Source organism: Pecten maximus, chromosome 5, assembly GCF_902652985.1.
Source record: "Pecten maximus chromosome 5, xPecMax1.1, whole genome shotgun sequence".
Taxonomy (NCBI): Eukaryota; Metazoa; Mollusca; class Bivalvia; order Pectinida; family Pectinidae; genus Pecten; species Pecten maximus.
In genome coordinates this window covers 11,182,992-11,202,996 of record NC_047019.1, presented here as the reverse complement: position 1 = coordinate 11,202,996, position 20,005 = coordinate 11,182,992, and the positions used below count along the sequence as shown (strand labels likewise).

Genomic DNA, 20,005 nt, shown 5'->3' with positions numbered 1-20,005 from the left:
CGAAAAAAAACCCCTGATGAATACAGAACGTTTTAACATCTTTGGATGTTATATAATATATAGTATCAATCACGGATTATATGAAATAGCAACATCAAGGAGCATACTCTTATCATCGAAAAGTACCAACCACGTATTATCAACTTTTTAAGACCAATGTAGCGTCCTTGCTAACGAAAAAGTCAGAGGAAAGGTCATTTATAGATTTCACAGATTAAACTGAGTACGAGCTGTTAAAACGAGATTAACGGTACGGAACTGTAGAGACACAAAAACAAAGGGGAAGGCACCAACAGGAACTGTGGAGACACAAAAACAAAGGGAAAGGCACCAACAGGAACTGTGGAGACACAAAAACAAAGGGAAAGGCATCAACAGGAACTGTGGAGACACAAAAACAAAGGGAAAGGCACCAACAGGAACTGTGGAGACACAAAAACAAAGGGGAAGGCACAAACGGGAACTGTGGAGATACCGAAACAAAGGGGAAGGCACCAACAGGAACTGTGGAGACACAAAAACAAAGGGGAAGGCACCAACAGGAACTGTGGGGACACAAAAACAAAGGGGAAGGCACCAACAAGAACTGTGGAGACACAAAAACAAAGGGGAAGGCACCAACAGGAAATGTGGGGACACAAAAACAAAGGGGAAGGCACAAACGGGAACTGTGGAGATACCGAAACAAAGGGGAAGGCACCAACAGGAACTGTGGAGACACAAAAACAAAGGGGAAGGCACCAACAAGAACTGTGGAGACACAAAAACAAAGGGGAAGGCACCAACAGGAACTGTGGGGACACAAAAACAAAGGGGAAGGCACAAACGGGAACTGTGGAGATACCGAAACAAAGGGGAAGGCACCAACAGGAACTGTGGAGACACAAAAACAAAGGGGAAAGCACCAACAGGAACTGTGGGGACACCAAAACAAAGGGGAAGGCACCAACAGGAACTGTGGGGACACCAAAACAAAGGGGAAGGCACCAACAGGAAATGTGGGGACACCGAAACAAAGGGGAAGGCACCAACAGGAACTGTGGAGACACCGAAACAAAGGGGAAAGGCACCAACAGGAACTGTGGAGACCAAAACAAAGGGGAAAGGCACCAACAGGAACTGTGGAGACACAAAAACAAAGGGGAATCACTAACAGGAACTGTGGGGACACCGAAACGAAGGGGAAGGCACCAACAGGAACTGTGGAGACACAAAAACAAAGGGAAGGCACCAACAGGAACTGTGGGGACATCGAAACAAAGGGGAATCACTAACAGGAACTGTGGGGACACCGAAACAAAGGGGAAGGCACCAACAGGAACTGTGGAGACACAAAAACAAAGGGGAAGGCACCAACAGGAACTATAGAGACACAACAACAAAGGGGAAGTCACCAACAGGAACTGTGGGGACACCGAAACAAAGGGGAAGGCACCAACTGGAACTGTGGAGACACAAAAACAAAGGGGAAGGCACCAACAGGAAATGTGGGGACACCGAAACAAAGGGGAAGGCACCAACAGGAACTGCGGAGACACCGAAACAAAGGGGAAGGCACCAACAGGAAATGTGGGGACACCAAAACAAAGGGGAAGGCACCAACAGGAACTATAGAGACACCGAAACAAAGGGGAAGGCACCAACAGGAACTGTGGAGACACCAAAACAAAGGGTAAGGCACCAACAGGAAATGTGGAGACACAAAAACAAAGGGAAAGACACCAACAGGAACTATGGAGACACAAAAACAAAGGGGAATTATCAACAGGAACTGTGGAGACACCGAAACAAAGGGGAAAGCACCAACAGGAACTGTGGACACACCGAAACAAAGGGGAAGGCACCAACAGGAACTGTGGAGACACCAAAACAAAGGGTAAGGCACCAACAGGAAATGTGGAGACACAAAAACAAAGGGTAAGGCACCAACAGGAAATGTGGAGACACAAAAACAAAGGGGAAGGCACCAACAGGAACTGTGGACACACCGAAACAAAGGGGAAGGCACCAACAGGAACTGTGGAGACACCAAAACAAAGGGTAAGGCACCAACAGGAAATGTGGAGACACAAAAACAAAGGGTAAGGCACCAACAGGAAATGTGGAGACACAAAAACAAAGGGGAAGGCACCAACAGGAACTGTGGAGACACAAAAACAAAGGGGAATTATCAACAGGAACTGTGGAGACACCGAAACAAAGGGGAAAGCACCAACAACAACTGTGGACACACCGAAACAAAGGGGATGGCACCAACAGGAACTGTGGAGACACCGAAACAAAGGGTAAGGCACCAACAGGAAATGTGGAGACACAAAAACAAAGGGTAAGGCACCAACAGGAAATGTGGAGACACAAAAACAAAGGGAAAGACACCAACAGGAACTGTGAAGACACAAAAACAAAGGGGAAGGCACCAACAGGAACTATAGAGACACCGAAACAAAGAGAAAGGCACTAACAGGAAATGTGGAGACACAAAAACAAAGGGTAAGGCACCAACAGGAAATGTGGAGACACAAAAACAAAGGGAAAGACACCAACAGGAACTGTGAAGACACAAAAACAAAGGGGAAGGCACCAACAGGAACTATAGAGACACCGAAACAAAGAGAAAGGCACCAACAGGAACTGTGGGGACACAAAAACAAAGGGGAATTATCAACAGGAACTGTGGAGACACCGAAACAAAGGGGAAAGCACCAACAACAACTGTGGACACACCGAAACAAAGGGGAAGGCACCAACAGGAGCTGTGGAGACACCAAAACAAAGGGTAAGGCACCAACAGGAAATGTGGAGACACAAAAACAAAGGGTAAGGCACCAACAGGAAATGTGGAGACACAAAAACAAAGGGGAAGGCACCAACAGGAACTGTGGAGACACCGAAACAAAGGGGAAGGCACCAACAGGAACTGTAGAGACACAAAAACAAAGGGGAATTATCAACAGGAACTGTGGAGACACCGAAACAAAGGGGAAAGCACCAACAACAACTGTGGACACACCGAAACAAAGGGGAAGGCACCAACAACAACTGTGGACACACCGAAACAAAGGGTAAGGCACCAACAGGAACTGTGGAGACAGCAAAAAGAAGAACAACCGAAGAAGAGCTGTTTAAACACCCAAACAAACAGAAAGGCACGAACAGGAACTGTGGAGACACCAAGCTAAAGCGGAAGATAAGTATTTTGGAGACAGCAAAATAAAAGTGATCTAAATAAAATCCATAACTGGTCAAAATGGTGGTTGGTAAATTTTAATCCTTCTAAAGCAGAAACCTTCCTCTTCATCCTCCATTAGCCATGAACAATACTAACATCTCTGAGGTTACTTCACACAAACACTGAGGGCAATTTTCTCTTTGGAAATGGTCATTAGAATGAGCATGTTGATTATTTGATATCTAAGACTTCTTCCAACATGAACATTCGATGTAAAATTAGATTTTCTCTTCAAACTATGTATTTCACTCTTATTAGACCCATATTAGACTATGGTGATATCCTGTGGGACTGTCTCACCAAAGCTCAATCAGATCTTTTAGAAAATCTTCAGTTAGAAGCAGCACGTATAGTCACCGGTGGTACTAGACTGACGAGTAGAGTTGAATTGTATATTGCATTCGGTTGGCTCCCCCTCAAGGAAAGATGTAAACATCATAAGCTCATACTTGTTTTTCAAAATGGTCCATGGCCTCAATATCTTTTAAATAGTTTACCTCCGCGAACCGAAACTATCTCAACCATAATACTCGGACGGGTAGTAACATTCGTCCACCATCCTGCCACACGACTCTTTACAATAATTCCTTTCTGCCATCAGCCATCAGTATCTGGAACTCTGTATCAGACAATGTTAAAACGATCCTTCAATCTATAAACTGAAAACACATCTACTCAAGTCCCAACAATAAAATTCCAATATTCTACTATCACTGGTAGCAGAACTGGTCAGATGCACCACGCTTGACTGAGAATGGAATTTAGTTCCCTTAATTGAAGACATCTTATTGATAGCCCTCCGTGTCTTTGTACGGATGGAATCACACGAAACAAACAAACATTATCTCTTACATTGTCCTCTCTTTTCACAAATCCGCTTGCATGTAGTTAACGACATTTATCATCCTCTCACAACTCGACTACTTTTGTTCGGGAACGATGAACTTTCCGATGAAGAAAATACTTTCATATGTTCACGTGTACAAAATTTCATTGCCAACTCTAAAAGATTTGACTCAATACATCTCTTTAAGTCATCCTCTCTAATTATAAACTGCTTCCTACTCTTATTAGCACGGGCAATCCCGCCCCTTTCCCATCTCCCAACCCAACCCCTCACAAACACCACTCGCTCACACCCAACCCCACCGTTATATATTGTAATCATTCCAAACAGTTATTTGTTATTAATATCATAATCAAATAATTGATTAGATAACTGTTGAAAACGGATCCATATATGTTTTACAAAACTTGTTTCCGAATCCCATTCCTCTGTATATACTCATCATAAAATAGACTGAAATAAAGGAATTGTGGTACCCCCCCCCCCCCCCCCCCCCCCCCCCCCCAAAAAACCCAACAAAAAACAAAAAACAAAACAAAAACAAGCAAAAACAAAACAAAAAACCGCTAATTATCTGATGTAAAATGAGAGTTCGTTTCCAATATTAAAAATATTTGAAATTTTCTAAGTAGGGTAAATAACATATCACTTGAATTACTTTAAATCGTTTCAAACTTTCGGTTTAGCTCGACAAAATTATTCCAAGTATTGACCATACAGGTTCATTCCAGATATCCGACATTCGAGCTCATTGTTCTGTATAAGATATCAGATCATAAATATATAATGTCAACACGAGAGTTTTTTTGTTTGTTTTTTTTTTATCGCGCAACTACAATATAATTAATTTTGAATAATATTTTTTTTTCTCTCGAACGAATGTTGCTACTGTCACCTTTATGTCTTTTTGGTGGCTTAACATAAGTTCTTGAACATGTTTTAGAAACAATGACCTCTCTCTGTCTAATCTTCATCAATCTACTTTTATCAGAGTGAAGCTTCAGGATTGTCAAAATGTCAAACTTTGCCAGATATATGGTTTTAATATGACAATGATAATCCTACATTGGTTGTTTTATGAAGCTGTCAACTTGATAGATTTTTTATCAAAGGGGACAATGCTGTAGGATTGATATGTATTTATGTTTTGTAATCGTTAACAGTGACACCAAAAACGGAAACTTAAATCTTCAACTTACTATATTGAATTTTACATAATATAATATTATATTGTTTGAATAATTTAACATGGGATTTCGTACAATATTTAATTGTACAGAAAATACTTGTTGAATATACCGTTAATCATATATGCTTCAATAGTTTGATTTTTTAAAGATATTTACGGATATTTACATCAGAAAATCACCAAAACATGAGTTTATACCAAGTCTTTCTTTTTACTTAATAAAACCTTTCAATAAAATGTTATTCTTACATTCTTACAAATATATTTCAAAATATAGTTTAACCTTACACATTGTAGTAAATTATGTATCTTGTTTCTGGTGGAAAGCGTTTTAAGTACAAAACATCATTAAACATCTTTAAATACCATACCATACGTTAAGTTTGTTTTATTAAAACTGTGTAAGTACGTTGTGTAAGTTATAATGGAAAAAAAATATTGAATGATAAGAAATGCAATCAACTCGCGTTTTTATTATTGTTGAAGCGTTAGCTTTTTTGATGATGTATCATTATGTGTAATTTATAGAGAAAAAATGTTTGAAAAGTACACTTATTCACCGCAAGTTAAAAACCAGGAAATGACTATCAAGATTCAAATATGGAATGTAAATCTAGTTGCAGGTGTGTGCACTGTGTTCTGAGGGAGCAATGGCTGAGAGTGGTGGAAGTACTATAGATAGTTGTATGGATGATAGAAACAATGCTTTACTAAACATAACAGGTTTGATGGATATATTTTTATATAATGCTTGTAACATCTTGATAGCTATTATGACTGGTAAATGACGATAAACATATCTAAGAAATAATTTATGCAAAATATTATTCAGACAAGGTGTAAAAATGTCAGCTCGGATGACAGATTCTATGCTTCATGGAGTTGAATAATGATAGCTATGTCACTTAGGGCCATTCTGTTGAGGAGATTCCTCACCGTTTAATTTTCCTTCTTGTTCCATGAGATTTATTCTGTAGGTACTGGGTCTTTGCGGCCATTAAATAGTCAAATCTGACATGGTTCTTCCAAACTTATTCTTCCTTTTCTTATCTTGTTTATCAAATATCTATTTACTTGTTAACTTTCAAACTTCAAATTTGTAAGACAACGAATTACAGTATATAGCGATATCTTCCAAACTTATTCTTCCTTTTCTTATCTTGTTTATCAAATATCTATTTACCTGTTAACTTTCAAACTTCAAATTTGTTAGACAACGAATAACATTATATAGCAATAATTTCCGTTTGTTTCTCGATATTTCTAAGAAAATGGATTTTTCAAAAACATATGATGATGAAAATAATCGCTAATTTGTTTTGTTTTTATTTTTGTATTCATTGTTTCTGTGCGTGTTTCCAACTCGAGGAAATAAAATATTAATATATCAACTGTGATTTTTCGACAATTGATAATTCCGTGGTTTTTTGTTTTTGTTTTTGTTTGTTTGTTTGTTTGTTTTTCATGTATTTTTTCTTTTGTTTGAATGAGGCTAACACACCAAACATGTAAAACCTAAATTAGTAATCCAAAAATTGGACATTGTGAAAGACAAAATTTAAATCAACTGACGCTTCGGTGTAGAACCAAAATCGTAAGGTTAAAGTATTTAATTGATTTTTTAATTTTTAAATATTTGTTTCTATATGTTAAATGAACATATGGGAGGTAATCATTCCACATCTACCATGCGTTGATTTACTTCTACATGTAAATGATGATGTATCTTTAAGGTATGATTGATATAATAAAATGTTTAAAGTAACAAAGCAAATCATAAAATCTAATGAAATATAAACACATATATAGCATTTATCAATATTAATATTCATATAACAATGTGAATATTTTTACCCATCCAAAAACGGGAAAGAACTAGCAGATTTAAATTCAAAAAAATTAAGCTAACTTTTCTGAATTTATCCTCAGTATGCATGTACCTACTTAATTGCCACTGTCAAGGTCACAAATGGTATCAGTATATTGTTACATTATATTATGATAAGAAGGCTTTTGTTGCTTCCTCATCCATATGTAACATCTTTTGCATATGTACGTGTTCAATTGACACGAATAAAATTCAATTTCAACCTGTTCCGATTGTAACTTTTTTTTATTTACTCTAAAATATCACTCCATGATTTAGGTTGATTAAACAATGAAATGACCTTAACAAAGGTCTATGATTGTATGATTTATAGCCGAAGAGTTATATTGGTATTTGGGATAAAATGTAGTTGGAATTTACTTTGGAATATAATTTTAATAGTATCTACATTAAACAATCCATGCAACTTCTAAGAAGTTGCCACGAATGGCAAAGACTATTTCAACACAATATCTACCCTATTTTGAATATGAATGATACATGTGTAAAAGTATGTTTTGAATACGACTTCATGGCCAGAAGCTAAATACCTTGAGTAATAACGCGTTTGTCACCGTGTTCCTGTCCGTAAATATTTTATTGAAAACTCATGTTTATGATGGACATAGTTTAATGGTGTACCCGTTCCTACCACATGAAAAACATAACCATCTCTCAAGGTGCTCGACTCCTATCACACGAGTAGCTTTCCCTCAGCAGACTACGGTTACTAAAATATGTAGACAAAGCATGCGGGTAAAGTAATATTTCTGTCCTCTGCATATTAAAGTTATTATGATAAAATCTTAACGTGTCATATAGTTATTTATCGTTAAATGATGCTTTTGTTTATTAGAGATTATTCAAAGAGCTTCAGTTAACAATAAACAGAGACAAGATCAAAGATGAAAATGCGTTTTTGTTTACTTTTGTTAATTTGTCATAACATTTTATTCAAGCGTCATTCCTGCAGATTCTTTAGCTGTGAAAACTCCATTTGACTACCACATACTGATTTCGCTGTTTTGTTTCAGTATGAAATGACATCTACACCGCCAGAAAAAGTCTAGATACCAAACAGCAGCATCAGTAATCTCTAAAAGATGCGGAGTCACAAGTTTCGGAAGGTAATCATTTTCAAGATCCCATAAACACTAAGCAAGTGGTGACGGAACCGAATCAAAACCGTATTTCTAACTGAAAACCTGTTAAACGAGGATAATATATGACAATGAAAAAAGAAGAATAAAGTCAGGTGTTTCAGGAGGATAAGATCATCATCTGTTTCATAAATGTTACATCCGATGATGTAGATATAGATACAATCCTAGTAGGTGTACATTATATCATCATTTTTATATATTTTTGACTATTCTTTTATTTCGTTAACAATTTTCGTATTTTTTTGTTCAACAGTTGGTGAGCTTATATCGGATTATAATATTGTATATTTTGTTTTTAGTTTACATGGATCTGTAAAATTGCTTTCATGGGAAGATGAACGCTGCCGGATTAAAGAATTATACAAACACACACGCAAGATGTTAGAATCCTTTACTCCAAAAATTGAGAGTTAGACAGAGCCAAAATGAACTAAACTGCTCCACAACAGCTGCCCGTCCCTCCAGGACCCGTCGGTGACGTCAGGGGCCATAAGCGCCGTCACACAGGAAGTGACCGAGAGAACCAAAATTAGGTCAAATGAAATTTTCAACATTGGAATTTAGAAGAACTTCAAATACATCTTTAGCTTATCAAGTCATTCGGACGTTTACACTTCCGCCTCGCTTAACATGACAATCAAACATTTAGATGATCTTCAGCTGTGACAGGAATCTCGCTTTCTCTTATGATAGAAAGCTACGGCACTTTTCTCAATTTATATAGCTGGTGGCAATGATCTTAAAATGGATGGTTGCTTAATGCAAGCCTTTCTACATTAGCGGTGGAAAATTATCTATCAAATACGGATATTCCTTAACCGGGATTATTGAGAAATTAATTTGGTATTTCATTCTTCTTTAACTTTATCTACTGTAGTTCCAACTTTCATTGTATTCCTAAGACACTTTGACGTCATACATTTACAGTAAACAAAACTTGTCTTCTCAATGATAAGAGCATACATCAAGCATTATGTACGGAAATGTAATAAAACTGTTATTCGTACTGAAATGATTGATCGGAGGGTATACATCAACACCAAAGACTTACACAGAGCCTTTGTCTAACGAAATGATCTGCCATTCGCGAAGTCGTAGTTTAAGGTCTATGAAGTTTTGCCAAATGTCGGTTATCAGAGTGTGAATTAAGCTGACCTCATACCCTTTAAAGCAATGATATTGAAAAGGACCTCACTTATATTCAGGAAGTCATATTTTACAGAAGATCCATTTTTAATCTGAAAAGGACGCCGTTTACAATGAATGCTTAGTGCAACCCTTGCAATAAAATAAGTCATGTCTGAACACATAACTAGCTGATTATGCAAATAGCAAAAACAATATTTATGTTATATACGATATCTTAACTTTCGTTATCATATTACTTTTGAGATCTAGGCAGTCGGCATCTGAAATCAGTGACGCAATACCAACTGTGGACATTCAGAAAATAAAACCGAAATTCTTACTCAAATTCGATAAGACGATGGCAAACTATGAACAAGATGATTACCATTGACCTCTTTGAACACGAAATACAAGACCAGGAGTGCCAGTGGATGAGCGTCCTCTGCCTTATCAATGACAACTGCATTAATAATAGATGTCGCATTATAGCGTCTTATTTACGTTGAAAAAAATAGTAATTTGCGTATACATTTACCTGGGGGTGATATGCAAATATATCAATATGTATCACTATCATTAATCCGTACGTATCGAACATCACTCCGAAAATGAAAAAAAAAATCCATCTTTAGCTTCTGTTATAGATAACAACAGTGTTATCGAGCAGATCCGTACTACACTCAGCGAGGTGTTTGAATTAATTTGTGCGATTTAGTGTAGGCAGACACAACATATTTATATATTCGTCGATTCGTTTAATCGACGTCCCTGATTTGTAATCTTTACTTGTTAGCATTGGTATCAGTGAAAATTTACATCTGTCTTGATTTCAAGCTCTGTTTAACATTCATGCATATGGTTGGAGTCTGCGACAGTGTAAGGCATTCATCATCCTATTAACGACATCAATACAAACTACACGAATTTCAAACATCACTAATTGATTTTTATTGTTTTAAAGTGGGGGAAAAGTTTATGTTATTCAAATGTGCTTGTATAAATTTCGAAGGGAAAAACCAGTTAGCCGCAAGGTAATATACTAATTATCATATATATAATCGCCATAAAAAATGGAAAATGATCATCTCATTATACAAAAATTTATAATAAATTAAAATAAATTTTACATACGATTTTGGTGGATTTTGTTGATATTTGTGATCCTTCGACCGAAACGTTTAGATGAAATAATTCATTCTGTTATAGACTAAGCTTTGTCGGGATTTAGATTAAAACAAACCAGCCCTATCATGGGGCTTGTTTATGTCAGTAAACTATTAAATAATCATATAAAAATGTCATATAATCACATTTCGCAAAGACCAGAAAATTTAGTTAATGGAAGAAAATGACAAAAAGGAATAGAGTGCTTCCTCTGTCCGAAACAAATTGTTCTCACTACTCAATTTGTTTGCATCAAATGGTGCGTTAATTTAACACGAAAGTCCTTAATTGCATCACTTAAGTAAAACAGCGAAAGTAAAGATATTTATGCAGATTTCTTTCAGAAATATCTACACGTAAATTTATCACTTAAGGAATAATGCCCCATTGTCGTCATTAACTGCAATTAGGGGAGCATTTTCGGCATCTAAACATAGAATTTGAAATGCACGATGTGTAGCATTACTTAAACTTGATGATGCATAATTGTTCCATGCACAAAGACATAATGACAAATTGAAATAATTAGATATCTTAACTTAGTATATCAAATTGCAATTAACAGAAATTATCGTTAATTAATGTTTTGCATTTAATTTAGCTTGATTCTTTGCATTAGTGCTACTTAATATAAAACTATGACCATACAGCATGCAAAGCGTCGTTGTGACACCGTGCACGCTTTTAATATAACTCTGTATAGCCACTCCGGATCCATGAAGACATTTGTGTGACTATGTAAAGCGCCAGTGTAACAACGAATTTTGTCAGAGTGACAAGAAAATTACATGTGTGACCGCAAAATGCGTCGATGTGACTATGTTATGCGCAATTTCGACCTTTTTTCAGTAAGAATGTGTAAAGTGTTAGTCCGGCTAAACAAAATATCGATATTTCTATGTAAAGCGCGTGTGTATTTCAAGCGTTATCATGACCATGCACTCTTGAATGCACAAGTGTGGATGTTAAGCGTTGGCGTGTCTATTTCAAGCTTTATTTCGACCAAGTAAATCATACGTTAGACTATTTCTAGCATTAGTGCCACTTTACAAACTAATGTGACTAAGGAACATAATTTAAAGCGTCAGTTTGACTAGGTATAACGTCCGGGGTGATTGTATGAAGTGTTAATATGACTACGTAATGCGTTAGCTCGACTCTTTAAAGCGTTAGTATGCCTATGAAAGAGTCGGTTTATTCTGTTTTCAATTGAAAGGATAGATGTATACATTAACTAGAATACAAATGTTAATACTGCTTCGGTTTAGTTCAGATTTGTGTAGTAGACATTTCGATTGTATTACATACAAGAACAAAATCAATAGGATTCATTTTGAAATGATATACCAATGTGGCATAATATTACTCTACTTTTAAATCAAAGGGTTCACACGGCTAACCTTGACTTCATCAAATGACTGCAGAAAATATTACGCTATATAAGCTTGGTACTACAAACATCTACTACCAATTAAGATAAAATATAAGACAGTGTCTTTATAAATGTACATCCATTTAATTTGTCCACTTAAGTTAATTTCATCTTGTAATTAGCAACAATGTTGGAGCAATCGCCTGGCACGACAGCCTTTTTATTATTGTCAAAATACCTATAACAGCTTCTCGTGGTATTTTTAATTTCGCTTCGGTTTTTTACTCAAAATTAATGAGTGTGTAGTAAAGTGTTTTCTCACTTAACAACGTAATTTTTGTGAGTTATATAATGCATGTAAGAACAAACACACACACATATATATATAGTGATACATACATCCCTGATTAGAGGTAGGTAATTAATACATTCGCCGTCATGTGGTTTGCTAATAAATTAGCGACAATGTAAACCCAAATGAGCTGTGGAGTTCCTCGTTGTTTTAACGCCTAGAAAGCTAAAGATGATCTGGTAGACAATGTAATGTCGCCGTGTTCTCATTATTTCCCTTAAAAGATCATAACACCTTTTCAAACTTAACAAACCTTCATGAATTTTGAGTTGTTTTTTTGTGTGTGTGCTAAAACTGTAAATGACGAAGCACTGGTATTTTTGGAATTTTTGCTCAAAATGACAGAGCGGTATGCTAATGCTCGAACGATATGTGATAAATAGACGTCTTCAATTAACAGCGAGACCCGGCGGGACAACCCTCGAGAATGATGGTACAATATCTATCATTATACTTCTCAGTTTTAATTGAAAGGTCTTAGTACTTAACGTTCGTCCTTCAAAGTGTGATATAGCAACGTCACACAGGGTTCTATCCTAATTTAAAAAAACAAAAATTCATTTTCACCTGTAGAGCCTCTCTGAGAGTTTGATTAAAAACATATTGCCTTCCATTTGATTTTTGAGTTTCTTCGGATTCTGATAAATTACTGTATATGTTACGTATACCTATCATTTATTGATAAGTAACTAACACAGTCGTTGTCCAGCCATGAACAATAACAAGAAATATCTTTAAAAAAATAAACGGCATAGTTTTAATGCTGGTGGTTAATAAATGTAAAATTGATTGTGAAATAAACTAACGAACTAATGCGTTTCAGCACAGATAACAAAATTATATCAGTTTGAATCATTTTTTTGTGATAATAAGACTGCATTTGAATCAGGAATATAATTCTATTAATGTGTCATTTGAAAAGATACATCCATTTATTCAGCTTGCATTCAATCTTAACTTTGTTTCATTTTTAACTGCATATCTGCATTTTGCATTTACCGCTACATTGACCAATTACATACTTCATATTGACCAGTAACGCCACCTGTCGCGTCATATCCGGGGCCAAAAGAATATTATACGACTATGCTGAAAAAATCATGTTGTGCTACTATTTGCTCGACGCCGTCATTTTTACCAACATATCTTACTTTATTTTATCCTTCCCCGGATATGATCCCATTGCAGACAACCGTCGGCTATGACGGTATGTTATCTTGCCCGTGCTACAACACGTCACTGTTGGATAAGGTCGCCAAGGGTATATTCCATGCTTGAATAAGATTATAAGATGTTTCTGTTATTACAAAATGAAGTTCAGATTATCAGATCGTGTTAATCAAATGTGTTAATGTTTATTAATTTGGTTATGTTTTCCTTGGTGAATGGTTTGGTTGAGGATATTACTTCAAACGGATTTGGAAGTATTAAATAATGATTTATTCTAATTTACAAAAATGATAATATCACAAATCCTTACAATATATCATCAGTTATTGAGAATAACCTACGGTAGTACGCTACAGGTTACAAAGTGTCCTTCCAGGACTCTCCACCAATGAAGCTGAGGAACTGTATTGATACCGAAGAGGCATCGGAGGAAACTCGTCGAAGGAAATGTCAAAAACTGGTTTCGGAGGTACAATAGCTATAAAATAATATTTCATAATTTTCAATATTGGATTTCAAAGGAACGAATACTTTCATGATAATTATTCGTCTGAATTTCCCCGTGCACTGAGATCAGTATTATAGAATTGATATCATTTCTGGCATTTTGGAGACGGATTCAATGGCGTCCAGCGGCTCACAAGCGTTTAATATCTGCGATCTGAGTCAAGCATGTGTTTTAATGAATAGTATGAAACCAAAGGCTATGTTACAAGGTGGAATATAATGTTTCCGGACAATCAGTTTCATTATGACATTTCCCGATTTATAGTATAACGTTAAAATTATGTCGTATATTTCAATCTTAAAACGTTAATAAAAATAAGTGGAATGGTAATTTTCTCTGTGATGAAATATGTACCTAATTAGGGATTTGTGAGTGACACGAGATCATATAACATGACCTAGATATGAAATAGAAGTAGCCAGGGACCATTTAATATACACAATATACGTCATTATAGTTCCTTTAACAGATAGATAAACATGTCAGCCGTATGGGTTATATATACATAGATATATATATGTATGGTCTAACCATATTTCATTACCAACTCATGTTGGGTTTTCATAAGACAAATTGTCGTGTAACAAAAGCTTCTATTTATAAAAACAAAATACAAACGAGTTATGATCGAAGCATTACACCGTATGTAGATAAGTGAAACGACACTGGCATCCAGCCATCTTGGAAACGGAAGTACTTGCTAAAGTCCGTAAAAATTGCCAGCATCTCATAACTGATGACATGGGTACATTGATATCGCAATTATCAATAACGCGTCCAGTTTTTTTTATGGCACTAGAGTTTGAATATAGTGATAGGGGAGGTGACGTCACATGGGCACATTCTCAATCCATCGATTGTTACACTCATCGCCGTACCATCTGATAGAGTGAAACAAAGGGAAGTAACTGTGGAAGATAAAAATAGTTTGATTTGAGTTAGGGGATGTTTTGCTACGCAAATAACTTGTTTGTCAATGTAAACAAAATGAATTTATCATATCCGTAACGGAGTTATATCATTGATTTTTGCAAATAGATCGAATGCTATGAAAACATTTGAACAGCAAAGAAGAGGATAATTCAAGATGGCGATCGATTTAACATTTTCTTTCTGCAGTTTATGTTTGGTTTGATCGGCTGCATCATAATATATATTCTAAAAGATAAGCTAACATTCTGTCTCTGTCATTTACTTAGTTTGTTCAATGGGAGCGTCTTAAAAAAATCATTGCAGAGAAGTTTTCATTTCCAGATATGTTTCTATCGTAGACACCAAAAACAGAAGCGAGCAACAAGAGGAACAGAAAAGATGCAAAACCAACGGAAAGACAGTAAGACAATAACGGAAACTGAGGAGACGTCTAAACACAAAAAAAAAAAAAAAAAAAAAACGAAAACGAAAACAAACAAAAAAGCGAAACAATTTTTTTTTTTTCGAAATGAAAAGTTGATTTTAATTATTCATGATCATTAAGGAGCACATTTTCGAAGAAGGTGTTACACTGATTATTAGTCCGGTATGACATCATTGATAAGCGTTGATGTGTAGTTTCACACTTTCCACATACTATAATTTATTATTTTACCTGTATGCTGAGAAACACGTTTTTATATTTCAACAGTTCTGAACGTCATTTCATTTGGACTTTCGTTTTACCGTTGATGGCAAACGATTTTTTTTTTTTTTTTGATTTTTTTGCGTGTGCGTTTTTTGTTTTTTTGTTTTTTTGTTCATCTTTCATTAAATTTTTTGACAGAATATGTAATCATAAAGCATAGTATTAGGTTAGAATTAATCGATGTTGATTATCAAAATTGAGGCTTGATTAAAACAAGACAAACAAAGAAAGAGATAGAAAAGACGTTGAAATAGGAGCATTTGCGTCAAAAATAATCCTGTAGTTTTATTCTTATGTCAGTCAGTACTTATAAATTAATGCGACCCTGTCCAGGGTTCATTGCCCTGCCTGGTCAGGCTGAAGGTTAAAGGTCAAAGATCAGAACCATAATAGGTTATTATTTCTTTATGCACTGGACGAACTCTATTAATTACGTAGACATGGCCTATATCAAGTAGACATTTCACTCGTTTTAATCCGGAACAAATGAGGTTAAGTTTCAAGAAAAAAACTTGTTTTAAATAAAAACTCTTCTCAAAGAAATAAAGGAATCATATCTTATAAATGCAACACAGGTACTACTGTATTGAACGCATTTTCATTTTGATCCTGAAATACGATTATGTTTTAGAGTCAACAGACAAAAACATCAGAAATGAACCGAGGACCTTAAACCATAGTTGAAGACATAAATAGGAATAGGGAGCAAAACAAAAAACAAACAACAACAAATAAAAAACCAAAAACCAAAAGCAAAACGAAACAAAAAGTGTAGATGAAACATGAAGAAACAACAACAAAACCAACGATAAACAGTAATAACTGTTGACAGCAAAATATAAAACAGGAGTTGATGTTAACGAAAACAAAGAAAAACAACAAAGTTACGTTAATTGTATCATCATTGTATAGGTCAATAATTCCTTTCTCGGGTCTATAAACAGTTCCACCTCAAGAAAAATCCATAATTGTAAGTAGCATAAAGTAGTGATATCTTTCTTTAATCGTTTTAACCCTTGTAAACATTTGTCATTAGATATAAAAAATGAGACAGGAAAACCTCGTTTTGATATATTTCTCTATTGCGACAAGAAAATGGGACCCGTGACTAGCCGCCGTCAGGTTGCCTAATAAATTACGTGAGGTTATCCTCGGAAGAAAAGTTCCGCCTTTTTCACGCTCTGTAACGTACCGGCAACATAAATTTGTTAGCAACGTCACCATCCGTCACTTTCCAGACCACATAGTGTTACGAGACGTACGTTGACATATGTTTTTTCCACCCATTTTTTATTCGTTCTGGTGATCGGGACAGCACAAGGAATTTCGGGACGACATTTTGAGGTTTTCCTTAAAATAAAAGGTTTTGGTCTGTGACCTTAACCGAACCAAACATGAAACTAATGTTAGCTCCACTCATAAACGAGAAAGGTATAAGACAATATTAAAAGGTACGATATCTTCTACAATAAAGACTTAATTAATCAAAAGGCTATATAAAGTCTATTAACTGTTATCTTTCACCTATTATGGTTCCATGTTTCGTATAAAGAGGGCTATTGTGAAACAAAGAGTGGTCTGTACTAATAATGATGTACAAAATAATCTAATTCATTGTTGAGGATACGTGACATACACTAAGCGAAAATCGCCCCCTGTATCCTATAATAAATTATCCATATGCTGGAAAAGATAAAAAAAAAAAAATTAATAGAGCAGATTTACAGTGAGATATATTTAAGGAATTAGAAATAGTGATATTTATCCTCATGTTTATATAAATGCAAACCATTCAACATTATGAACTCTTTAGTTCCAATTCCTAAACAGACATAATGGCTTTTTGATGCAATAAATACGTGCTTTTTATGAGGTTTTCTTAATCTATGTATTTCTTTCTTTAAATAGTACTTCGTTTCGCCTTATTTTAGAGACACTGCTAAAGAATATGTCGGGTTGGCGGAATGACAAACAATGGTGCATACATTAAAACTGACTTGGTCATTGTGTCAGGGATCCTATGGTAATGTAACTATTCAAAGTGTTCGTTTAAATGATTTAAGATCTTCTGTAACACGATTAGTAATTATGAATTTAAAAGCCAACTTCGTACATTATATTTTCTTCAAATTAACGTTTGAAACATACTGCCATATGCGGGAATTCCATGTGGTATAACTCCTTCCTTCCTTGTGACAGGTGTATCTTTATCTTCTCATAGGTTTTAGACGATTGGATTCCATTGTCAAGTCAACATAGCATATCTGAGAGAGCCAATAAGGACAGGCAATGGTCCAGGATGTAGGTGATTTCAACATTCGAAGTAATATTAAGAAACTACTATGTTAATCTTCAGAGGTGGAAGAATCCTAAAAATCCCAAAAGTTGCACTCGTTGACCTTTTTCTATTTGTCATGGCTTCACATTGAGATAACGACAAAACTGGCAGATCGTCTCTTTTGGCTGTTCATTGCCGTTTGCATCTGATTCAATTTCATAAAAACATTCTTTCACATGTGCCATTAAATGGTAAGCGTACATACGATGTACGGTATTGGTTTGTTTTTGTTTAACGTCCTATTAACAGCCAGGGTCATTTAAGGACGTGCAGGCTTTGGAGGTGGAGGAAAGCCGGAGTACCCGGAGAAAAACCACCGGTCTACAGTCAGTACCTGGCAACTGCCCCACGTAGGTTTCGAACTCGCAACCCAGAGGTGGAGGGCTAGTGTGAAAGTGTCGGGACACCTTAACCACTCAGCCACCGCGTTATTTCCCCCTCCATATATGGTTTTATCGTTAAGTACATTGTATAAACTTTTGCTATAACAACATTTGCTTTTAAAATGACTACGGCGTGATTTGCCAAGAGAGAAAGAGGCATCCTATTACGTATTGTTGCTGGTAGGAATAAACTGCTCTGGCGACGAGGGCTCAGAACGTCGATAAAACCTCTGAAAGCATGTAACAAATCCCTCACCCTTGGATTTGATATCCACACTCAACAAACGTATATAACCTATTGCATTGTTTGTTTTCTTCCCATCTGTCTTTATCTTAATTTAACGACGAAATTCGGCTTCCATTTCCATATAGCAAGCAGCTGATGTTTTACAACGTTAAAATGTTTTCATTTCTCGTTGTTGTTAGATTTATGGTAACGAAATGAGATTAGAAAAGTTATGAGGTTGTTGTTTTTTTGTTTTTTTTTGTTTTTTTTTTTTTTTGTTTTTTTTTGTTTTTTTTAATTCCATTATTTAATGGAAACTGACGTCAGTCTGGTTAAATATTAAAAATACGTTTGGTATCACACAGAAAAAAAAGAGAGAAATACTTTTGCGCCTACAATTGCCTTTATCAACTGTTATCAAAGAATAACTTCAATGCTTGCCATTTCTAATTAAGGAATTCAAATCCAAATACAGATAACATAGGGAATTTTCGGGACGCACCCCGTAACCTTTCATTTTGTCATCACTTTAGTTTGCTTAATGTACCGAATGTTTGAGACGTGAAGGCAATATGAAAAAATTAAAATCACTTGAATGAAAGCATTGTTAGTAGAATGCGAAACAGACACTGGCCAATCCTTTACTAAGACGGCCGTAATGATCAGACATAGAAAATCCAGGTATATTTGTGTTTACCTGATATAGGATGATGTAAGAAATACGTTCAAAGTGAATCAGCTGCGGAGCTAGGTAACACAACACAGAACTCGCTGTACCGAACAACAAAAATTATCATGACAATAGAGCACGTAACCCTTAGGACGGTTCACACGTGTAAAATAGCCTCTATCGATTATGAATAATCTGGACGAGTATGACATCAAAAAGTGCTAAGAAACAGTACTTCACGATCTTTTAATTACATCGGATTCGCATTAGAAGTAGCCGGCCGTGGATGTTCCGTTTTCTGCCTGGAATACTCTGTACACTGTTGCTTTCTATACCTGTCATTTTCGCCCTGTACAAAAGTATGGTATAACACGTTTCAGCAATTCCGCCAATTTCTGACCGTTTTGATCCAGTCATCCCCGCGCTCACGGTTGGTTAACGCTTTCATTCCACACTTTTACCTTTCTAAGCTACTTCCTCCGGCCACTAGCTTCGGCGTGTTTACGTACAGGGATGCCTTCCGCCCCGACCTATGTCCCGTTTCTCTATGTGTGGAGGGTCAGACAAACAACATCCACTTTAACGCGTAAATACAGCTTAACAACAAAAACCGTGATTATGCTTTTATAATCTGATACATAATTACTTTAATATCTTAACACGAAAATACATTTAGAATCATATAATTCTTTTTTTCTGAAGAATTTATTTAGATTTGTAATATCATCTCTGATAATAGATATATTTTTATACAAAGAAGCGAAGATGAAAAAACTTT

The 20,005-nt window shown here is 35.8% G+C and overlaps 2 long non-coding RNA genes across 2 annotated transcripts in view; one reads left to right on the top strand and one right to left on the bottom strand.

Annotated features, from left to right (window-relative positions):
• Positions 1–20,005, bottom strand: part of LOC117327143 — a 90,420-nt gene that overhangs the window by 25,681 nt on the left and 44,734 nt on the right. The window lies entirely within an intron of this gene.
• On the top strand, positions 8,180–9,984 carry LOC117327144. The gene is made up of 2 exons (XR_004532582.1): positions 8,180–8,259; positions 8,595–9,984. It is a non-coding gene; the product is annotated as an uncharacterized LOC117327144 (long non-coding RNA).